Source organism: Prionailurus bengalensis, chromosome A3 (genome assembly GCF_016509475.1).
Source record: "Prionailurus bengalensis isolate Pbe53 chromosome A3, Fcat_Pben_1.1_paternal_pri, whole genome shotgun sequence".
Classification (NCBI taxonomy): Eukaryota; Metazoa; Chordata; class Mammalia; order Carnivora; family Felidae; genus Prionailurus; species Prionailurus bengalensis.
Window position 1 is genome coordinate 96,533,261 of NC_057354.1, and position 26,494 is coordinate 96,559,754.

Below are 26,494 nucleotides of genomic sequence, written 5' to 3' on the forward strand. Positions count from 1 at the left end.
CATCCAATCCACTGAAAGCCTGAATACATAAAAGGCTGAATAAGAAAAATTCTTTCTCTCTGCCTGTCTTTGAACTGAAACGTTAGTCTTCTACTGCCTTTGGACTTGGATTAGAAGTTATACCACGGGTTCTCCTAGTTCTCAGGCCTATCGACTCAGGATAGAACTATACTATCAGCTCTCCAAGGTCTTCAGCTTGCCAATTGCAGATCTTGGCCTCCATAATTGTGTGAGGATATGTGTGTATGTGTGTGTGTGTGTGTGTGTGTGTGTGTGCACGCATGTGTGTAAGGGAATATATACCTATTCTATTGGTTTTGTTTTTCTGAAGAATCCAGACTAATACAATAATTAAAATCCCTTCAATCCCAAATATTATTTTCTGCTTCTAAAGACTAGTCTGATAGAATCTTAAATTTGGTGTCCCTCCTATGAGCTCGAAGACACATTCTATATTTTGCATATAAGCACACTTTCCACATCTTATTATAACTGCTTATCCAAAGCCTGTCTCCCACTAGACATTAGGCACATTAAGATTAGGAACCATGTTAATCATATTTCTTGTTGTATCTTTAGTATCTAGCACAAGCCAAGAAAACAGTAAACACAGATGGAGAATTTATTAAAAGAATAAATGTAACTGAAAGCTTAAAAAAACAACAATACATTTCTCCTTCTAACTAAACAGAATGTCAACCCTAAGAAAAACTTATGCTCTCTCTTGTCACCTTATTTGCACCTGGCATTTCACCCTTCAAAGAAGCAGCCAAAGACATAATTGTAGATTTTGGGCTTTCTGGGGACTACATTCATGTCAAAGCATTTTATAGGTGAAGAAATTGGAAGGAAGTGGATATTTACTAAAAGCCACTTTTGCAAAATGTATTATTTCTACTTGGCAGGACATTTTTCTTCTTTCTTTCTATTATTACCAATGGTCCATGGGGTCATTCTAGCTCCGAGCCATACATAGGGACACACAGTAAACAACAATTTTATAAGCGTATCTTCCAGGGCACTCACTTTCCAAATCTTTGATTTACTTTTGAAATTCTAGAGGAAAGTAAGACACACAAATTTTGCTGTGCTGCAAACTGATGCAGAGTAGGTTATGATATCTATATTATAAAACAGTGAGAAAAGGAATAGAGATGGTGTCCAAAGAAGAAGATGTATTTAATTTTTTAAAATGTCTTTCTGAAAATATATCATTACTATCATCTTTGACATGATGCTCTTGGAGATGAAGGTATAAGGAGTAGGGTCTGGTAAAGAATGACAACTTTTTTCTGCCAAAACCAAGGAAGTCCCATGCAAACTAGAACCAGTTGGTCACCGTCAGGTAATTAATTCATTTCAAGAGTCTCTTGCCCAGAACTCTATATGGAGCTTGTATCGAGGAAAGGATCAAAAGTGGAAAAGTCACTATGAACATAACTTTCAAACAAGGGTGAGACACATAACACAAGCTGAAGTTTATGACCCAAGCAAAAGCAGTCTGAGCATCAGAGAACCAAGAGGAGAGAGCAGTGGGAGTGCTCAGAGATGCTGGGTTTATTTTGTTTCTTAATTACACAAAGGATATGTGAATAGATTTTTATTGTGTTGAAAGGTACAAAACATGGTATTAAACAGCCATTTCACCCCTTCTCCTTTGTTTACAGATAACTAGTGTTTATAGTTTGAGGCATACCATTCCTGATAGTTCTTTATGCACTACATACATGTTATGTATGAATACAAATAATTTTTCACATAAATATCCTTTGTATACTACACATTTTGTTTTGTGACTTGACGTTTTCACATAAAAACTCACTTTGGTATTTTATGAAACATTTCAGATATGTGGTCATTTATTTAGCTATTAACCTATTGATGGTCACATAGTTTGTTAACATTTTTCAAATAATCAGCAATGACTCAAAAAGCATCTTTACACATATATATTTATGTACAGAATGAATCATTACTGTAGGATATTAAGTATAATAATGATAAGTAACATGTATTTAGTGCTCATTATGTGTCAAGCTCTATGTTAAGTATTTTGTGTCTCATTTAATCTTTACAATAAAAGTAAGGTAGAATGATTATCTCCAATTATAGATAAAAATACTGCAATTGAGGCATGATAAGTGACATGGTAAAAAGAGATGGGGATGTAAGCCCAGGTAGTAGTTTCCAGAGCTGGACCAGAAGTGCAAATGTTGGATACCGTTTGTATCTATAAATCATTCAGTAACTGAAATCCTGTATGCTCTAAGTTTGATTTCTGATTATTTTTCCTTCTAACTAAACAAGATGTTGGTCATTCTTCATTTATAAGCTTCTTTATAGTTTGTGTCACCTCATTTGCACCTGACATTTTCCCTCTGGACAAAGCATCCAGAGAACAAAGAATTCAATTTTTCTTTTGGCTTTATAATGCCAAATTTCCCTTAAAAGAGCCATAACAAACTATTTTCTAAACCACAATGAGTGAAGATAACCATTTTCCATATGTTTGATAATATTCTGTCTCTTTAAAAATTTGTTGATCTAATAATGAGGGAAAACTCATTTATTATTAGTTACTATTAGTTACTATTTTAGTTACTACCTTAATTTGCATTTTTTGATCACCATTATAAATTTACATCATTTACATTTTTCTATTGTAAAACTTCTGTTTTTATCCTTTGTTCAATTTCTATGGTTTTTTCAAACTTTTTTTTATTTCTATAAATTCTTCACATATTCTGTATATTGGTCCTTTGAAATATCTTTCAAATATTTTATAGAATTGATTTAATTTATTTAGTGTTGTTGGGGCACTTGAGTGGCTCAGTCAGTTAACTGTCTGACACTTGATTTCGGCTCACGTCATGATCTCCTGGTTTGTGAGATTGAGCCTATGTCTGGCTCTGTGCTAACAGCGTGGAGCCTGCTTGGGATTCTCTCTCTCTCCCTCTCTCTCTGCCTTTCCCCCACTGACTCATGCACTCACTCTCCCTCTGTGTGTGTCAAAAATAAATAAATAAACTTAAAAGAATTTATGTAGTGTTGGCATAGAAATAAACTTATTGCTATTAGCCTCAATTATTAACAGCCTTTCTACATTGGGTGACTCTACAGGAAGTAAACAAATCAAAGCTCCTAACGGTAATGGTAGCATATTCAAAGATTCCTGCCCTGAATGTCTTTTTGCACAGTAATTTAAAGGATATAGCTAAGAACTCACTGAACAGGATGCCACAAAATGTGTGTACTTGACACTGAGCGATGGCATTGTTAGGAATTCTCAATAGATCTATGTGCCCAACACAACTATTAAATGAAGCAGTCATTATTTTGCCTACTGAGAACTTCTGCCATTATCATCATGCAGTGTTCAGTTTTACATAGTTCGAAACCAAAACTCTTCCTTCAGTTAGAAGTAAATAACAGTCAATAAACAGAATGTTTTTCCTACCTTTAAACACCTTTGCTCATTCCTTAATGTAGTTGAATGCTATGGCAGGTTAACAGAATTAAAATAGATGAGCTTTTTTTCTTTAGAAAATTTAGGAAACATCAACTAAAGTAGAACATATGCAAGGTGTATGTCTTTATATCCCTTTGGGGATATCAAGTTCATATCTCCAAATTCTCAATGCCAGTAGAACATGTGATTTCTAGAATAATGTGAAAATACAATGGTTACAGAAAACTAAAATCTCCACTACTTGGGAGATGCCCTCACTATCATTTTAAACATGATATTTAATGGATCTTATTATTTAAAACTTTCATATATCTGGAAATATATCAATGATAACTTCTTGAAATGAGAGCTTACAGATTCACTTGGTTTGGAGAGTATAAAGTAGTACTCTCTGAAACAATGGAATAATGGCTAAAACATTAAAATAAATGATAGGGAACATTACAAAATTAATTTGTGCTTGTGAACAAGGAACCATAATAAAGAGAAAAAAACACCTGCTTCTTCTAATAGGGATGTAACTTCTATGAGACTTAGTTCTTCACTAACAAAAAAAATAACCGGTTACTGACCGGGAGGAATGAAAGTATACTGTTATAAAGTTTTATGTATGTAATGTGGTATATTATTTAAAGGTAGACTTTCATAAGTTAAAGATGCATAATGTAAACCATAGGGTAACCACTAAATTAAAATAAATAGCAAATAAACTAATAGTAATGATTAAAATGATAGAGAGCAAACTGAAGGTTGCTGGAGGGAGGTGGGGGGAGGAATGACTAAATAGGTGATGGGCATTAAGGAGGACACTTGTTATGGTGAGTACTGGGTATTATATGTAAGTGATAAATCACTAAATTCTCCTCAAACCAATGTTATACTCTATATTAACTAGCATATAAATAAAAAATTGAAAAAGAAAAAGTGTAATCTTGAAAAAGTATGCAATTACTCCAAAAGAAGTCAGGATAAGGTAGATAAAGGAACAAAGCCAGATGACATAAATAAAAAACAAAAAGCATTTTGGTGATTTAAAAACAATTAATATAATTTGACCTTTAAAAACCAACAACATTGATAATTTCCTTAAATATAAAATAGTCCAAATACAAAGAAGAAATTCTCACTGTGAATAAAAAACTAAAATAGAACTTTAGCCTGTCTACAAAAACTTGTAAATATGAAGATAAAAATAAGTTCAAGGTAAAAGAATGGAAAAAGAAAGAGATATAGAGGTTAAATTAATATCTGGCAAAATAGATTTCATAAAAAGAAATATTACCAGGGACACAAAGACAATTACACAATGATAAGAGTCATAACAATTCTGAATGTGCAAGCATGCAATAATGGAGCTTCAAAATACATAAAACAAAAACCAACAGAATTAAAACCAGAGATAGACAAGTCTCCAATTATAGCTGTGGTTTAATCTCTATTCCCTTAGTAAGTGATTAAAAAAAAAGCCAGAAAATCAGTAAGGATATACAAAAGTGGAACAAATCTATCAAATTACCTGACCTAATTGACATTTATAGAACACTTCACCCACCCAAAAGAATATACATTTTTTTCAGTCCAAATTTATGAAGATTGAAATCATAGAGAGTATGTCTCTGATAATACAGAAATCATACATAGTTTGTCTCTGAACAGACTTTGCTAGAACTCAACCGACAATAGGATATTTAGAATATCCCCAAATATTTGGAAATTAGATAACATGCTTTTTAATAATCTGTTGGCCAAAAAACTATCAAAAGAGAAATTAGAAAATATTTTGGATTGATTAAAAATATGTGAGATGCTATAGAAGTGCTTACAGGGAAATACGTGGCTTTAAAGGTTAATATTAGAAAAGGAAAGATTTAAAATCAGTTATCAAAGCTTCCACCATAAAAGGTAGAGAAAGAAAGGCAAATTTAACTTCAAGTAGAAGAAATAAAATGATAAAAACAAGAATGGAATTCAATGAAATAGAAAACAAACAACAATTAAATTCAATGAAACCAAAAGCTTGTACAATTGATGAATTTTGGCTAGATTGATAAAAATGCATAAAATTAACAAGCTAATCATATCAGGAATCCAAGAGAGAATATCACGTCAGACCCCATTCTTAACTTTGGCTTTTGCTATTTTGGACCAGAAAATTATTTGTTGTGGCAATGCTGTTGTGCACATTTTAAGACATTTAGCAGCATCTCTGGCCTCTACCTACTAGATGCCAGTAGCAACCCAAGTCCTGACCATCAAAAACATTTCCAAACACTGCCAAATGTCTCCTGGGGGAGGGGGGCTAAGTCACTCCCAGTTGAAAATCAATGCTATAAATATTAAATAGATAAAAGGGAAGTGTTTTCAACAACACTTTAATAATAACTTTAGATAAAATGAAAAAATCCCTGAAAAACCAGAAACTATCAAAAGTGAATTTTCGAGAAGAAAAAGGAAACCAATATAGCCTTATATGAATTAAAATCCTCAATCCTTGCAATTTAAAAATCCTCTCTATACCTGGTATAAAAGTATGACATTTTAGTAAGCCAATATTCCCACAAATAATATTTTAAAATTCCAGAAGCAACTTCAGAGTCTGGCAACTGAAGAAAAAATAGCAGTTTTAAGGGGCAGTCAAAACTTGGAACAAGTGACAAGCGTGGAGTAAGTTTTCCCTTTTCTGCAACTTTATCACAAGGACAGAGATAATCCCAAAGGCTTCAGTGTCAGACAGCTAGAAATCTCATAGAAAGACCAGTTCTGCATGAAAGAACCAGAGGAAGTACACTGGGTACAGAAGTGTGTATGCATAGGAAACACCAGAAATAAGAAAGCAAGAGAATGGTTACTTCTATTTCTGTATTTAAACCCAGCCCAAATTTCTAGTTCATCTACGAATCATAGTTACATAAGGCAAAACAAAACTCATTGGAAATAAGACTTAAGAAATTGAGATTTTAGCTGTCATACACCAGAGGCATGAGATTTTTAAATTTGTGTTTAGTCAAATTAATTGCCTACTAAAGCAACCATCCACACTTTTCAGAACAATATAACAGAACCCAGAGTGTACATAAATAATCACATCATGTCAAGGATAAAAGTGCCCAAATACATAAACATAAACATAAATTGACCATATGGCCCAGAAATTCTATTTCTAGATGGAGTATTCAAGAGAAAAGACAATGTGTTTCCACATAATGCCTTATACCCAGATGTACATGGTGCCTTCATTCATAAAAGTCATTACCTCAGAACAGCTTAAATGCCCACCAGCAGGTGAAGAGAGAAATTTGTGGAATACCTAAGTATATGAATTACCACTTAGAAATAAAAAAGAATGAACTACTAATAAAGCCAAATATGAATGAATCTCAAAGACATGCTGAGTGAACAAAGCTAGACACAAGAGTACACACTATATAGTTCTATTTTCATTTAACTCTAAAGAAGGTAAAACTAATCTATATGACAAAAAACAAAACAGTAGTTGCCCAAGGTATGGGTGGGTAGAGGGAGTCATTTGAACTGAAAGAGGCATTAGACAATTTTTTGTAAGTCAGAAATGTTCTGTAACTTGATTATGGTAGTGCATAGTTGTGCACATTTATCAAAACTCAAATGGATACACATTATAATATGTCAATAATCTCAATTAAATTGTAAAATAAGGTGAGAGATTTGTAGCAAAGGGGTCAAATACGTATGAGAAAATCTGCTTACCACAACTTCCTCTTAGATATTCAAAATGAATGTTAACTAATTAAAATCCTGATGGGTATGCAAAACAAAAAAACCAAAAACCAAAACAACATGAACAACAATTTTAAAAACCCTGTCTTTAATCAATGCATCTTTAATTCATCTCTCTTTTATAGATTGCTACTTTCTAAATTTCCCTAATAATCTCATATTTGAGTTGAACTTATTGAATTTTAGCTTTGCTTCTCACACACCTGGAATCTATGGAATTCACCTTTCTTTCTCTTTCTGCCTAACCTAGAGAGACAAATGAGAAACTCTTTGTGACTAGCTATTGTGGGAATATCAGCAGTGAACATGTGGTCCTCGACATGAACATATGTCAGCAAGAATTCTAATTAATTAGTTTAAAGAATAGATCAGAAAGTTGAATTTACACAGCTGCCAATCCTATTGTGATACAATGCCATTAATAGATTTTTGGATATTTTGCATACTTCTCAAGGATGTTGCATTTTGTGCTTACATGAATATATTTTGTCTTTTTTGTTCAATTACACCTGCGGATGTATTTAAAGTATGTGCTAGCACTAACTGAGTACCTGTGAATGAAGAGTGAAAGTGATGTGTAAGTTTAGCAAATAAGGCTGCAGAAACAACAAAGAATTAGATTTCTGATGCCTTTTTCAAGCTCCATGCTGTGGGTAAGTTGTATTCTTTTAAAATAGTGGTACTTAGGGGCACCTGGGTGTCTCAGTCAGTTAAGCATCTGACTTCAGCCCAGGTCATGATCTCACGGTTTGTGAATTTGAGCCCCGTATCAGGCTCTATGTTTAAAGCTCAGAGCCTGGAGCCTGCTTCTGATTCTGTATCTCTCTCTGCCCCTCCCCCAGTCATGCTCTGTCTCACTCTCAAAAATGAATAAATGTTAAAAAAAATTAAAATTATACTTTATGCATTTTTATGTTTTATTAATGCACATTCATTGAGTAACATAATTTGAAAATAAAAATAGTATTTAAGAATAAAGAAATTGCTCACAAAGTTATAACCTGGATGGAATCACTATTAATGTTATTTTACTTTCTAGACTTTAAAAACATTGATATGGGTTAAAGAGTTTTGTACTCCATCTTTTGTCTTGGCTCCATATTTTGAGCTTTTGCCCATATTGTTATAAAGCCAGTAGATATGTGATTTTTAATGGCTGCATAATTATAGAACAATAATAATATAATTTAATTATAATTATAATGTAAAAATTATATTACTACATTGAATGATTATACCATAATTAATAGAACAATTTCTCTATAACTGAGCAGGTACATCTTTCTGATTAGTTTTGCTATTTTGAGAGATAATACAACCTAAAATACCATTCCACTTGGTGCCAAGTGATAAAATTATGGCAGTGATATCTATTCAAGGCACTATACTCACAAAAGCTTTATACCAGTCACTTAACCCTCAAACAAGATAGTATACAGATAGAATAATATTATTACTATCAACTATCAATTCATACTATCAACCATCAATAATATTACTGTTAATATTATTACTATCAACATTTAGGAGAATGATAAAGTCATTTTTACTCATTTTTATGGTTGGTAAACATATTTTACTGAGGCTCAGAAACATGAAGTTAATTGCCCAAGATAACTTATCTAGCAAGAAGTTGATTCGAGATTTTAATGCACATTGTGCAACTCCAGGGCTTAAACTCTTTACAACCCAAACATATTACTTTGGGAATACATGGACTGTAGGTGCCTATACTGACATTGTTAGCTTGGTAGGGGAAATAAGCTCCATAAACTGAGCAGTTAGGGAACATTTTAAGTTGAGGGCCAACAGAAATGGACTTGAGGTTTAATGCTATAGGAGCTTAAGGGAAATAGAGAGTTTAGGGGGCTGGAGTGATTCTTGTTTCTTACATCCTGGTAATCTTGCATCTTCCATTTTTCTGGTGAGTTATTTTTCCACTCTTTTTTCACCTATCATTTACCCTTTTTTTTATTCCTCTACCTGAAAGACTTTTCTTATACAAATCTCATATTAGGCTTGGATAAAATAATATCTTCTCGTTCATGAAATCTGTACTAACAATTCCAGCCCATCAAGTATATTCCCCCAGCACCATTTATTCCTACCTCTCAGTTGGACCTAGTTGATACTGCTTTAAAATGCTTCTATCTCTGCATTATTTATGCCCCTCTTTGCTGGTCTTGATTTAAGCCCTTTGAAATAGTTCTCTCTATCTTGCACATCATAAGCATCAATAATTCTTGAATAAAATTGATGAGGACACATTTGTATCCCAGAGCACACCTTGCCAAATGCTAAAGATGCAGCTGTCATTCACTTACTAGTTCTTGATTGATTAATCTCATGTATATTTTTACTCCGTGTCTCTGCTTTAATCAGATATATATTTCTTTTTGCCATTTCCAAACTCTGTAACTATTTTTGGTTTTGTAATTCCAAATAATTATTTGTGAGTTCTAACTTCCATTTCCTGAATACCCTTCCTGATGCTCTCTGTCAAAATCTCCTCTTAATTAACCCTATACCAAATCAGCTTCCCATTGAAGCTCAAATGGATTAAGTTTATAAAACTCCAGCCATTATATTTGAGATAAAACCCTTCATTTTATATATGTGCCTACAACGACGCATTTATTTATACATTTATTTGCACAATTTCTATTCCAAAATATTTGATATAATATTACACCAATTTCTGACCCCAAATAACCCAAATTCCTTCTCTGATACTTTTTTGCTTATGGCTTCTTATCTACCCACGTCTTCTATTATTTATCTATTTTCTTGGTCAATTCAACTATAATAGCATTTCTTTTCTTTGAAAGCTAGCATTTTGCTTCCTCCTCACCTAAAAAATCTTTTATATAGCTATTATCTATTTCAACTAAGTTTCTAGAGAACAGTGACCTTATTTATCCTCTTTATGTTACTCAAAAGCACTTCATTGAAAGGTATTTGATTCATATTTGTTAAATAAATCAGAAAATAGGTCATACCATTTTGGCTACTCTCTGCATCTTCTCCATAATATTAGAAGTTCTGTACTGATATGGATTTCATAGCTTATTTTTCTATGCCTACACTGTGTCTCAATCTTTTAAAAATTAAGTATGTATATTAATATAGAATGTACATGGTAAAATTTTTTTAAGTCAACAAATGTTGATTTCTTTATATGGTATGAGGTATGAGTAAGATTAACTAATATAATATTATTTATTTAAAAGACTGACCAATTTCCCCAATCCTTTATACTGCTGTACTGATATTGCTGAAAGGACTTTCATTGCTTTCCAAGATGGAGCAGCATGGATAAGATTTATCCTATTGCAAATAACAATAACAACAACAACAACAACAACAACAACAACAACAACTTTTTGTACGAAAAATAATTTTCAAGACACTAGACACCAGGTCATTAAAAAGAATTATTCCTGAGGTATGGAGACAAATAGGCAAGCTCTTCAATTGCCACAGATTACTATCTTGAGAGAGTTTACAGACTATGGAAATTCTTTCAGTGGACTTCTTGAATTTAGGGGTTTAACTGAGACTCTGGGTAGCACAAAGCTTATTTAAGACTGATCACTGCACACATATAAGGAAATAACAATGGAAAATATTAGGAAAATATAAGGAAAGAACCATGCCAAATGATTAGAGAGAACATTAATCAGCAGGCAGATGGATAGGAATATTTCCTATTCCTACAAGCCAGGCTGGAAAACATTACAATCAATGGATCACTAGATGGAATAGTCAGAAGATACTTGCCTCAGTAATGGGGAATGACTAATGGTATATTAAATACTGTTATGTTCTCACTTACAAATCTAAAAAAGAAATCTGAGAAGATCAAATGGATTCCAAATAACTTAATTGTATCCTAAATCAAAACTTAAACATATCTATAGAAATACAAATTTATCCACACCTACAAGGTAAAATTCAAGTCTAGCATCCAATAAAAGAAAGTTACAAGGTACACAAAGAGGTAGAAAAATATGACCTAACATAGTAGAAAAATAAATCAATTGAAACCATATCAGAACTAAAAAAATATTATAATTAGCAGAAAAGGAAATTAGAACAATAGTTATAACTATATTCTGTATGTTCAAAAATTAAATAGAGACATGGAAAATATAAAAAAATATAGCCAATTTGACTTTATGGATATGAAAATTATAACATTAAAGGTGAAAATACACTGGTTGCAATTAATGGTACATTAGATATTGCAGACAAAAGATTGGTATACTTGAACTCCTAGTGATTAAAAACTACCTAAATGAAATTCAAAATGCAAAAGTTTTTTAAAATAAAAATAACATCATTTAGCTGTAGAAAAATTCAAGCAGACTAATGTGTGTGTAATTCAAAATCCTGAAAGATAAGGGTGTTACAAAATTATCCAAAGAAATAAAGACTAAAAGCATTCCAAATTATATTTAAAAAGCAACACAGCTCCAGGAATCTCAATGAAACTTAAGCACAAGAAATAGGAAGAAAACTACATCATAATCAAATTTCTCACAATGCATGATAAAGAAAAATATCTTAAAAACATCAAGAGAAACAGACATAACGTGTACAAGAATAATGATGAAGTTTAGAGCATATATCTCCTCAGAAGCAATGCAGATGGAAAGGAAGTGGAGCACTATCTTTGAAGTATTGAATTTAAAAAAAGAGTCAACCTAGAATTCTACATCCAGCAATAATGTTGAAAGAATTTATCACCAAAAGGCCTTAACTCAAGAAATGTTAAGGAACGTCTTCAGGCAGAAGGAAAATGATATCATAAATAAAATAAATATGGACCTACACAAAGAAATGATGACTATGACAAATGCTAACTACATGAGTAAACAGTGAGATGTTTTTCTTATATTTAAAATCTCTTTTAAAATAGTAATCATTTGCTGTGTAGTTTATAAGATATATATAAACAAAATATATGAAAACAATAGCACAAAGACCAGAAAGAAAGAAATAAAAGTATAATATTGTAGGAAACTATATGTATAAGTTAAAGATACATAATCTGAACCTTAGAGCAACTGCTAAAATGATATACCTATTAAACCATAAAGAAAAATAGAAATACAGAAAGCATTCAATAAAAAGAAGGAAAGAAAATAGAGAAAAGGAAGGGAAAGACAGATGGGATAAATGGAAAACAAATAGCACGATGAAAAACTTAAACCTATGCATATCAATAATCATATTAAATATAAATTATCTAAACACCCTCATTAAAGGGCAGAGATTGTCAGATTAAGTAAAAATAGAAAGATCTACCAGAAATCTCCAACATCTGGAGTTACACTTTTAAATAATCCATTGATGAAAGTAGAAGTCTAGAGCAACATTAAAAATTACACTGAACCAAATATAGATGGCAATAGGATATATAAAAATTTGCAGAATACAGTTAAGGCAGTACTGAGAGGCAAGTCTTTAACACCAAATGTCTACACTAGAAAAAAAGAAGTTTTAATTTAGTTATCTATGCTCTAACTGTAAGAAACTAGGAATAAAGGGGTAATATAAACCCAAATCAGTCAAAAAATATAAAAAGAAATATAACCAGGGGCACCTGGGTGCGTCAGTCAGTTAAGTGTCCAACTCTTGATTTCAGCTCAGGTCATGATCTCACAGTTCATGGGATTGAGCCGAACATTGCGCTCCATGCTGACAGTGCAGGGCCTGCTTGGAATTCTTTCTCTCCCTCTCTTTCTGCCTCTCTTTCCCTCCCTTTCTTTCTCTCTCTCTCTCTCAACATAAATAACTATTTTTACAAAATGAAATATAAGCAGAATTTAATGAAATTGACAGCTCAATAATGGAGAAAGTCAATGAAAGAAAAAGCTGGTTATTTGGAAACCTTAATAAAATTGACATGAGTAACAAACATGAGTAACAAAACATGAGTAATATGAGTAACATGCCTCTAACATGAGTAACATGCCTCTAACATGAGTAACAAAACAAAACAAAAAAAAGAACAAGAAGATACAAATAACCAGTATCAAAAATGAAGTTCAAGATGTCACTATTAACCTTGTAGACATCAAAAAGATAAGGGAACACTGTAAATGCATAAACCAGCTCAGTCAATATGTAATATACAATTTAAATGCCCCTATAGCTATTAAAACCTTTAATTCACTAGTAAAACAAAAGAAAAAAACTCCTGAAAAAGAACTCCAGGCCGAGATGATTTCAAAGAATTCTACCAAATGTTTAAAGAAGAATTAACACCAATTCTAAATAATCTCTTGCAGAAATTAGCAGAAGAGGAACATTTATCACACTTCTCAAATCATTTTATGAGACCAGTAATACATCAGTCACAAAACCAGACTGTACAAAAACAAACAAAAGCGATTATAGAACAAGATCACTTGTGAGTATAGTTAAAAAATCTTCGGGGCGCCTGGGTGGCGCAGTCGGTTAAGCGTCCGACTTCAGCCAGGTCACGGTCTCGCGGCCCGTGAGTTCGAGCCCCGCGTCAGGCTCTGGGCTGATGGCTCAGAGCCTGGAGCCTGTTTCCGATTCTGTGTCTCCCTCTCTCTCTGCCCCTCCCCCGTTCATGCTCTGTCTCTCTCTGTCCCAAAAATAAATAAACGTTGAAAAAAAATTAAAAAAAACAAAACAAAACAAAACAAAACAAATCTTCAACAGGGACACGTGGGTGACTCAGTCAGTTAAACACCCAACTCTTGATCTCAGCTCAGGTCATGATCTCACAGTTTGTGGGATCAAGCCTTACCTCAGGTTCTGCGCTGACAGCACAGAGCCTGCTTGGGATTCTCTCTCTTGTTCTCTCTCTCTCTCTGCCCTTACCCCACATTCTCTCTCTCTCTAGCTCTCTCTCAAAAATAAACAAACAAACTTAAAAAAATCTTCAACAAAATATTAACAAATAGAAGACAGAAATATATAGGGGACCCTAGGTCACTCAGTTAGCTAGCATCCAGCTCTTGATTTTGGGTCAGGTCATGATCTTGAGATCAAGTCATGAGATCAAGCCCCATGTCAGGCTCCATGTTGGGTCTAACTGAAAGCTTAAGATTCTCTCTCTCTCCCTCTCCCTGTCCTCCCCTCCCCAACTCATGCACACATGTGCACTCTTTCTAAAAAAGAAGAAGGAGAAGGAGAAGAAGAAAAAGAAGATGATGACAAATACATAAAAAAATTATACACCATAAACAAGTGGAGTTTATTATAGGGATTAAAGATTAGATCATTAGTCAAAAATCAATCAATTGCAAATCATCACATCAACGCAATAAAGACAAAAAATCACATGGTCCAGTTAATTAATACAGAAGAAAGCATTTGGCTAAATTCAAGTCATGATAAAATTGTCAGAAACTAGAAATAGAACTTCCTCAACATGATATGTAGCATCTATAAAGTATCTACATCTATGGCCATTGTTAATTGTGAAAAACTAAGTTCTATAACCCTAAGATCAAGAAGAAGGTCAGGGGGGCTCCGGGGGGCCGCTGGGTGGCGCAGTCGGTTAAGCGTCCGACTTCAGCCAGGTCACGATCTCGCGGTCCGTGAGTTCGAGCCCCGCGTCAGGCTCTGGGCTGATGGCTTGGAGCCTGGAGCCTGTTTCCGATTCTGTGTCTCCCTCTCTCTCTGCCCCTCCCCCGTTCATGCTCTGTCTCTCTCTGTCCCAAAAATAAATAAAAAACGTTGAAAAAAAATTTTTTAAAGAAGAAGGTCAGGATATCTTTTCTCATCATTTTTAGTCTGGAAAAGTGGAAAATACTGGAAATCCTAGCCACCATAATAAGGTCTTTTGTAGTTTTCAGCATACATCTTGTTAGATTTCTTAGATTTATTTTATTTATTTATTATTTATTTATTTTAATATTAGGGGGTGGGGGGGAGGGAGAGAGAATCTTAAGCAGGTTCTGTGCTCACCTACATTGCAGGGCTGTATCTCATGACTGTGAGATAATGACCTGAGCCAAAATCGAGTCAGACACTTAACCAATTGAGCCACTCAGGCACCCTGGATTTTATTTTTAGAATGTTTGCAAATCATACTTTATTTTTAATTTTTGTTTCCAGCGTTCATTGATAGTATGTAGAAACATGAGTGATTTTTTTTATGATGATTTGGTATACCACAAACTTGCTGAACTTATTTTTTCTAGGAGTTTTTGTAGTTTCCTTGGGATTTTTCTATATACACCATCATGCCACTGAAATAACGGTTTGATTTTTTTTTCTTTCTAATTATGCTTTAATATCTTTTTCTTGCTTTATTATGGTAGCTAGGACTTCCAATACTATATAGACTAAAAGCAGTGAGACCAGATATCCTGATGATCTAGTCATTCCAATCCTATTTATCCAAGTGAATGAAAGCTTTTACCTTATGAATATTTGTCCATAAATATTCATAGAAGCTTTATTTATAATAGCCAAACTCTGGACACAACCAAATGCCTCTCATCAGTTTAATACATAAACAAGTATGGTACGTAAATACATGTACAAATCTATAAACAAATGTGGAACATTAAACCGATCAACAAAAGAGATGGACTTACTTACACTTAGTGGTATCGATAAGTCTCAAAATAATGATACTGAATAAAAGCAGTCAAATGAAAAAGAGTATATACTACATAATTCCATTGACATAAAACTCTAGAAAATGAGATTTATCTATAGGAGTGGAATGATCGAGTTCTATAGAGTTCTATTGACATAAAACTCTAGAAAATGAGATTCACCTATAGCAGTGGAATGATCGAGTTCTAGGTATACTTTTAACTTTTTAAGAGTATTGCACACCCTGGTCTGCTTATTTTGTATTGTTTCTTTTACATTTGGTTATTTCTTTTCTTTTGTTAGGCCTGGTTGTTGTGATTAAATTTTGGACTTTTTTTTTAATTGTAAATAAAATGTATATGAGTTTATTCTTCACTGAGAATTAAATGTTGCTTCTAGGACAGATCACCTATACTTTCCAAGAGTTAAAATTATACAGAGAGGTGCTCATTCTTGCCAGGTTGTTTATGTCGTTTCACCCTAAGTCCTTGAAGACACCACGTCTGGGTCTAACTGAAAGCTTAAGGTGTTTACTAGGATCTCTCCTTAAGTACAATTTAGCTTCTCTAGTACTGGGATTACTGAAAGTTAATTCAGCACTTCAGCTTCTCAACCACCACTTTTGCTTACCTAATAACCAGTTACCCAGAACAAAAAGAGCCCATATTCCAAGATTAAGTTACTTGACTTCTCTATTCTTTGGGATCTTTATCTTAGTAAGTCTCCAGTGACTTTATTTTATTTTTCTTATTAAGCTTTTTTGATTGTTCTTGGAATGTGAGTTTTTCTTGGTCCACTTGCCTAAAATGGAACTTGATGGATTTTTTTTTAGCTCTTTTGGATTTAGAATATGTAGATTAATAAGGAAAAATATACAATCATCAATATTTGCATTCTTCTCCCTCCACTCTCATTTCCTTCCATGTATTTTCACAACTAGAATTTCCTTTTATCCTTTTGTTTCTTTTCCTCTTCCCACTCCTCTTTTCTCTACTTTATCTGTTTGCACATTCCTTCCCTATCCAGAATCCTCACAGTTTTCTTTCATTTCCTCTCTTAATAAAACCTGTACTTAGGTGAGGATATGATAAGCTCATTCTCATTGAGCTCCAAATATCAATTACACCCTTTTCTCTTGACATAGAACAGTCAATGAAATGGAGCTACTTTTAAACTATCTTGTACATGAATTTATTATGAGACAGGGGTTATGGGCATGCCTCTACCTCTTTCTGAAACTTCTTTTGTTATAGTAGCAAAACTTAAAGTGATTTTCTGGAATTCTTTCATAAGTAAGTTTAGTTCCTTGCAGGCAGAATGAAACACAGTGAAGCAAAATGGAACAACAAATATGCATTTATGTATGGTAATATCTCCATACATATTAAAAATATTTTTCCACGAGGTGCCTAATGTGCAATTCTTCCTTACTTTTCCTTGGCTTGTTGTTTAAAATGACCAGCTAAAATTACTGGAAAAACACTAGTAGGAAAAAAAAAAGAAGTAGAAGGTATGTCATTTGTTTGTGGTGCTAGGCAGCTAATGTACTCCAATTCTGTGTTCTTGACCTTCTTCTGGGGGATGGGAAATAATAAATTCTGGCAAAAGAAGTTCAATATAACCTATTTGTGGAGACAAACACTGGGTGATATGCCTGCTACTTTTTCTTTTTTAACATACAAAGAGTGAATAAATTGGGAGAGTAACAGATTGATGTGTAAATTCTAGGAAAGCCATAGGAAGAAGTATGGATTGCATTTGATCTTTAAAAAATTAATAGGAACTGATAGAAATGGGAGGAAGTAGTATAAAATAAATTCAATGAATAGGCATTACAGTGAGAAAAGATTTAGAAGTTTAGGAATTGAGTACACAAAGGGACTAGTTAGAATCTGGTATAACTGAAGAAGAATAACACAAAGGGTGTGACGGGCAAGAAACACTGGCTGGCCTTATCTAAAGTAAATGTTGGCTGACAAAAGACTGCTTTTTTTCTGTATGTGTACAATAGGAGCCACTGAAAATTTCTGACCAATAAACTGGATATTGAATAGACACTTAACACACCAGGCAGTTCAGACCCTACAGGCATGGTCACCAAGTGAGAAGCCTTCAATCTCTCCTCTGTATTCCAAACCACACAAAATTTGACATTTTCTTTAAGGGAATGATTTTTATTGCATGGGTCCACTTGCCAGTTTTAAAACATGGCTCCATGAAACCCTGAAAATGCATATCAATTTTAATTTTTATGTATGGTTTTCTATTATAGATGGCCTATAGCTTTCATAAAACTCTCTGTGAGGACTATTGTCCAAAAAAGTTTAGGGATAAGCAATCCCAGAGCTGGCTTATTGAAGAATACTACATAGCAGACCTTGAAATAATTTATGAAGGAAGAACTAATGGCACCAGACATAAGGCACAGACACTTTTTAAAATAGTTTGTGTGTCTTAGTTGGGCCTATTATAAAACACGTGTTGAGATGAAGCTGAGAGTGGAGAGGTTTATTGGAGATTAATGCCTGTGAAAGATAACAAAAGGGAGGAAGAAGGGTTGGGCAGGAGTAATACAGTACTGACAAAGTCTTGGTCAACTCAACTGGGGGCCTCCAGAGGAGAGATTGCCCATTAGAAGAATCTCAATGTATAGAGAAATATCCAAGATATACTAGCCTACTATCTAACTCCTTGTCTGGGAGCTGCCCCAGAAATATATGGCCATCACCCAAAAGCTGAGGTGGATCCTAAATGCACTCACAGCTCCAAGCTGTTGGCTAACTACACTTCTTGCAGTTGAATAATAAATCATTTCTTGAAAGGAGAGCCAGGGATGGCAACCCTTCCAGGGATGCCACAGTTGACCCAGTGTATATATACCATCATGTCTGCTGTTAAGGAACTTAAGATAATACTCGTCTTCCACATTCCACTGTATTTACAGCATAGAGCCATAGGAGTAAAGTAACTTTTCAGTATGTGAAAAGGACTTTTTGATCATTTGAATGTAAAAAAATGATTTCATGTGGACTCAGTTCTGAGAGATAATATGAATGATGTAATTCAGAGCAAAGCTTCAATTTATGAGCAGCTACAGTGTTCTTTATGTTCTTTGTTTTACTGTAGTACATGAATAGTCAGTTATAAACTTCGGCTGCTTATTTATAGTCAAGGAAAGGATTAAATGTTCACATGATGAGCAAAAAATATTATTCATAGAGGAAAGATTTTGTGTGACCCCTGAGTCCTATTACTGACTTAAGTGAGTTAATATTTAAGTTGATAGAAAACATATGAGGGTAAGCTTAAAAAGACATAAGTATAAAAGAATATTGTAAAGTCTGGTGGAATTCAGGTGACAGACATTTTGGTGGGTTGAAATTATCATAAAAGATGCTTTTTATTAAAGCTGGTGACTTAATTCTCTTAGACTTAGATCTAAGTCTCCAGTGACTTAGATCACACTGGATCTCCCAATTGTGGATAAGTTTAGGTCAGTCTGAAGACTTCTTACCCCTATTCTTTGAGAATAAAAATAGTAAGTAAATAAATTTTAACCCTATTGAAATAGCTGGTAGGCTGTTTTTTGGTGTCTCACCACTGAATATATATCTAATAAAATAAGATAGAATAAGAATAAAATATCTAATCACTCATGTGCTGTCCTTTCATTCTCTCATAGAGTAAGTCACATGTATTGGATGCTTCATGAAAGTGATATTAACAATTCAGATGAGTTTAACTTCTCTCCATACTTTCAGGAGGATACTAGTTAAGCACCAACACCTATGCCTGACCTTCTCCTGTTTCTGTTTAGGGTGAATCTGCCAAACCTGAGAGATGTGGATACAGAGCAGAGTGCATATGACATTTTATAGAAAAAGATACATTCCAGGGAATTTGGTTTCAGATAGATGATTAAATATCCTAGATTGTCTGGTCAGTCCCAGTGAATGCCCTTTGATTCAGAATAACAATTAATGGCTCATCTTTTCATTCTCAAAAGTGTCTTGGTCTAAATAATATATTGTCACTTTGGTAGGCAATCACATATCTCCTTTGTCTGTAGTTGTAGAACTATTTGCTTTTTAACAGGGAACTATACTCCATGATGTATTTAATCATATTAGATCTCAGAGTTCAGAAACTATATCTTGTTCATTTTGTTGCTGTTGATATCCACAAGGCTTCATAGCTGACTGGTGCTTAATAAAGTGAACTAAAGAATACAGTAACAAAATTGAAAATAAACTTGAAGGAAAAAAATGTATTCCTGATGAAGCATTAAGAATAGCAGTAATAATGGGTCTAAAGGTAATTGGAGTCTACTGAAACATGACATTAGTTATCTGATATGTTTTAATACTAGGGTATGTTCATAGTGCATTGCCTGGTATTTTCTCTTGGTTCTAAGATGCCATCTCAATTCCAAATAAACCCTCCTTAAAATAAGCTGTTTTTCTCCCCCAAATCGTTAGATAAGCATCTGGTCTCACTCTAGTTACTATAATATACATTAATCATCACAATTAATGCTGTTAATATGTTTGTTCATTTACTGTGTAAACTCTTTTTTATAGTGTCTGACTTATTGTTTACTGAAGTATCAAGAAATATTATAATGTTTACTGCTAGGATTTATTATTTGTAGTTTCAGACTTCTGGGTTCAACATACTTTTAATTACATGTAGGAAACAGAGTACCTTTCCTTGCCAGTTATCCCAGCATAGTATTCAAATGAATTTTAACCACTAAGAAGAACAAAAGGAATTGGCCTTACAAAAAAGCAATTAATAAGAAGATGTTCTTGAAAATATTTACAACAATCACTAACTCACTTGTACAAAATAAAGAAAAAAAATAATATTCTAATGCCTATGTTTAAGTAGAATGAAGGAAAAACAGGTTGAAAATACAATCAATCATCATTGACTTGTTCCAAATTAATTTGTTTCACATTTCAGAATCCCTCTGTAGATAATCCAGGCTATTACAAGGAAAATGGCTATATCCACTTATATGGATGTGAGCTATAGTGTCTCCTTTCTTCTAAGAAAGACCAAGGAAGTTTTTGAAGACCTCTCTGGATCAATGTGGTTACTGTGGATTGCTTCGCCCGCCTCTTTGTAGTGGTGTCATGACCTCTAGAAGATTTTGGATATGGAGTAAAGATGTATCCATTAGTTAAACACAGTTTCTCAGATATGTTTTCACTGTTTTGATAAATGAGTTAATGTGTCAGTTTGGGTCTCCCAAAAGGTAAGACGTCAAGACAGATTTAAAAGTTCAGAAGATTTACTGGGGGAAACATTTCTGACAGTAATTAAAGAAGGAGCAGGAGCAGTCAAGCAGAGCCTTTGGATGATAATGCAGTCTGACCTTGGAAAAGAAGGGAAGGAAAGAGGGAGGATGATGGATGGAGACAAAGTCTTGTCCAGGCTTATTGAGAGCCCCCAAAGCAAAGCTTTTCATCAGGGGAGACCTGCTCTAGGCAGCGATTGCCCATCTCTAGCCTTATCCTTGTGTGCAGTCATTGGTTGGAAGCAGTAAAGGATACGGTAGCTTCATCAAAAATGCTCAGTTGGATCCTGAAATTGTGGCAGCTGCAGTCTGTCAGCAACAATTCTCCTCACAGCAGATTCTCTCTTGATGGAACATCTTAATGATCTACAGCCATTGCTGTCAAAGGGAAGTTTCAAACCTCAAAATTATTTCAACTCTAGTTCTTGGTTAAAATTCTAAGGAAATCCTGATCTAGGTATCCTTAACTCTTGCCCTATCCCATATATTCTCTTAGAAACAAGAGGAGAAGAACAGAAAGAAAACCTGTCTCCAGATTTAAAACTATTCTCAAGCTATCAAAATTTGAAAAATATTCTTTGTGTATTGTGAATGATCCTTAAGGACCATAAGCTCTTCACTGTGAACCTGTAAAACCTAAGCCTCCATCCTTATTCCTCAAATTCCCTCTTCATTAATCCCAACTATCGATCCAAATGCTGTGACCCTAGCTTTGCTGCCTCTATCTCCTTCTGATTATTGTCATACAGCATTGGAGAAATCGAACAGTGAATAATTCATGGGACAAAACTGAACTTTGACTTACCTTCCTCAATCTACTCTATAAAATCTTTAGTCTTTCTACTCCTCAAATGATCATATGAAAGTTATTTTCACATTACAACATTTGAATACATTTGGCTTTGGCCATTGGTTTTCAGTTATTTTTCTCTCCTTCCACAATCCATTATTATGCTCTCTATGTCTGTGTCTTAGTTCATTTCTTTTTGTGTCCAATCTCAAAATACTCCCTATTGCCCTAGTTGCAATGCTGGTGGATAAAATGTTCCTTCTTGAAAACTTCCTGGGATCTTACTATTTAAGAACTTAGTCTCCACAACATAAAGATTATATTCCTACATTGTGAATTTCCCTTAAATTGTATAGATCATAATTTGGGATTTGGCTAGAGTTTGAGAAGACCCAGCATACACTGAAAAGACTTTTTGTTGTTATAATGTTATTATAATGCCACCTTATTATTCTCTTAGCATTACCAGCCCATAATACTTTGTTTCCTGCTATGTATGATTTATGTTTTTTTTCTTATTTTTGGCACAGTTTTTTAATTGAAGTATAATTAACAAGCAAAAGAATGAAAGTAGACTATTTTTTTTAACACAACACACAACAATAAACTCTAAATGGATTAAAGACATAAATGTGAGGCATGAAATCATAAAACTATTAAAAGAAAACATAGGCAGTAATCTTTGGGACATCACTCCTAGCAACATATTTATGGATAGGTCTCACACAAGGGAAACAAAAGCAAAAAGTAAACTATTGGGGCTATATATAACAAAAGAAAAAAGCTTTTGCACAGAAAAAAAAATTTCATCAAAAAACAAAGAAACAACCTACTGAATGGGAGATTTTTGCAAATGATATATCTGATAAGCAATTAATATCCAAAATATATAAAGAACTTATACTACTCAACACCAAAAAAGAAAGAAAGAAAGACAGAGAGAGAGAGGGAAAGAGAGAAAAGAAAGAAAGAAAAAGAGAAAAGAAGGAAAGAAAGAGAACAATCTGATTAAAAAATAGGCAGAGGACCTAAATAGACATTTTTCCAAAAAGGCATAGAAATGGCCAACAGATACAGGAAGATATGATCAACATCACTGATCATTAGGGAAATTCAAATTTAAACCACAATGACATGTTACCTCATAACAATTAGAATGGCTAGAATCAGAAAGACAAGGAATAACAACTTTTGGCAAGGATGTGGAGAAAAGGATACCTTTGTGCACTGTTGGTGAGAATACAAATGCAAAAATGCAACCACTGTGGAAAACACTATGGTGGTTCCTCAAAAAATTAAAAACAGAAATGCTATATGATCCAGTAATACCACTATTGGGTATTTATCCCCCAAAAGGAAAACATTAATGAAAAAAGATATATGCATTTCTATGTTTACCACAGCAACATTTACAATAACCAGGATATGGAAGCAACCTGAGGAGTCTTTTGTGACAAATCACTCCTCATGCTCACTTAAAGCCAACAGAACTAAGAAATCACGTGCTGATTTCATAGCTGGGTGACTAAATGGAGAAAGTGTTTTTGCTGTTTTTCTTTTTTCTAGAGATGCCTAGATAGTTTTGTTTTTTAATAATTTTTCAACTTAGTTTTGTATGAGAAAAATCAAGTACAAAATATACAATGGCATAGTTGAGATGATAGAATAATTTAAATTATCTTCTCTTATCTAATAAATGTGTATGTTCCTGTTGTCTAATATTCTGTTGAGGGATAGTCTAAAACCCACAGAATTCTAATATACTTGTTTGGATATATAAGCATGTGTGTAGGAAAATTAGATTTGGTATTTTAGATTATTTTAACCACTGACTCAGACAGCAGCTTGGAGGTAGAACCCCTGGGTTTTTGCCGTAGCTTCATTAATAGCATCTTGAGCTTGCATATTTTATTACAGAACAGAGCTTGGACCAGTTTCAGAACTCTATTTACCAAGTGGAACACAAAATCCCAGGGGCAGGGCTCCAGAAATTGGGAAGGGCCTGGCAAGATTAATTCATGGATGCAGGTGTTGCTGGGGGTATTAGACAGGTTGTTGGATGACGAATTTAGAAAGCAGACCAAAATGAAATAGAAATCCAGTTATAGGAGCTAGAAGCAGATGGAGAGAGACTCAGGTTCCACAATTGGCTCAGGAAATGCCAATGAAGGAGTCTTGAATTTTAACAAGAGCATTGTTTTGGGGATGTTGTAAATGGGGCAAAGGAGACTATACCGAAAAACAAAAAAAGAAAAAGAAACTAAAAAAGAAACCCACTGGGACTTCAAAGTTCTAAGTTACATAATAACTTGACTATATTGACAACTTACCTGTCAGGAGCTATGCTAAGAACTTTACATAAGGGATGTAAGGACTATCTGGCTGTGACATCTGTCACCCCACTGACAGCCAGGTTGATATAGCTAAATCGTCTATCTAGGCAAATGTTCCCTTCTCTCTCACTATTGATAAAGGAAATTTTCAACTTTTACTGGTTGTGGGCCCTGTTCCTAGGCTCCTAGGGAAGCTATACTTTAACATTTTTACCAAGGTCAAAATGACTCTGCGAAACCCCAAAGCATGGACTCTATTTCTGCCCCAAGCACACATTGTACACCTGCTTCGTTAAAGAAAATGACCAAAAGGGTACATTCTGAACACAAAAGATAAGAAAAAGTAAGAAACTTCTCTGACTTCCATAAGATTCAAGTCATATATCCCTGCATACACTAGAACTTAAGGTCTGCAACTTTCTGAAATGTCCTTTGTCTAATAATTTGTAACTTTCAACATAAAAAAAAATGTATATAACACCACACCTCCAAACCTTCCCTTATGGAGCATTCTCTTCTTTGTGAAGACTATATATCTCAGGCAGGGAAGCTGTCCTAACTTGGGCTTGAATTAAACTCTCTTCCTTTTTACAGGAGTTCTAAAAGGTTTGTTCATTTCATGTTGACACCACTCCACGTGCTTCCCTTCTGAAGCTGAGCACTGGGTCAAACAGGAGGAGACCTTCTCCATAGAGGAAGACCATTCTTCCCTCAGGGTATAAGAGTAGCTGCACTTCTCTGCCACAACCTCCAAACTCTCAAAGTTCATTTGTAGAAGAATAAAGGGTAATCAGGTTGGTAAAATAATCTTTTTTAATTTAAAAAGAACTTTACATACATTAGTGGGTTTTATGAAGACAATGCTCTGGCATGTGATGGCAAAATGTTCTCTAATGCTGGAATATCTGGGTTTAAATCCTGGTTCACATTTCCTAGCTTTAGGTCTTGACCTAGTTAATTAACTACTTATTGGGTCATTGCAAAGATAAAATAAGTTAATATGTATAAAGTATCTAGAATCATGTATATTGAGTTCTCAGTAAGCAACAGTGATTATTTCACAGATGTGGCATCTGAGACAGAGTTTTACTTGACCAAATTGAGAAGTCTGAAATTTCCCTTACTGCCTATTTTGTCATTTTAACCGCCTCCATGTCCTCTTCTTTCACTGCTCTATACAAGTCACTGGACTAATCATAGCTAAAGACTGTAGGTTAGCATTTCAAGAACGGTATGCTAACTCTATTCAGGGTTGAGAGTTTGGGCGTGTAAACTTGAAAGAAGGGCTCAATGAGGGAAGAATGCGATGGCACAGATGTGTTGCAGAAGTGTTGATAGTGTCTGACAGATTCCACTCGCGTGATCACTGCCAAACAAGCCCGGTCCCCCAACTCTCTGCTTTAGTGTTGTTTTGTGAGTTGTGTATTAAAGGTCTGTTGGTGACCATTAATAACTCTAGTTGTGATGATTCACCTTTTCTGTGATTAGTCATTAATTCCCCTAAGTGGTTAGACAAAGCACTCAGCAGTTCATTTAGCAAACTTCGTAACTTTAAATGCTTTCAGTAGCCAAGCAAATAACATAACTAGAAGCGGCCAGATTAAAGAAACCGTAAGAGGTCTGCAGGTTGTGATGGTCAACAGAGCATACAACTGATGTATGTGAATGAGCCACTGTTTGGCTCCAACCATAGAGAGTGGGATTCAGATATTCAAAGTAATCCAGAAATCCTTATTTTTATGTGAACTTTATTTTCCTAAATGTTTGATAAAAGTAAGGAAATATGCTTTTTAAATTCATCATAAGGTATCAGAAGGATTTGGCTTCTAATTTAAAGTCTGGGGATCTGGTGGAGAGTCTTATAACAGATCTAAATTACTAAATATTCTTCTTCAGTTCTGATTGATTTCTTTAAAAATACAACTTTAATTTGACTTGATAATTGATGATCTAGTTGACTTCTTCAACAAATATGTAGTAAGTGCCTATGATGTGTCAGTCCCTCTTCCAGGTGCCATTAATACAACAGAAAACAAAACAAAGCCCTTGCTCTCATGGCACCTACACTCTATTAGAAGACACAAGAACACAAGCAAATAATACAATGTATTTTTTTTGAGAAAAATAAAACAGAATGAGGAGATAGGAAATGCCAGAAATGGCATGATGTTATATTACATGCAGTAGACAGAGAAGGCTTCAGGGATATAATGAAGTTTGAACAGAAAATAAGGGAGCCATCAATGCAGATTCTA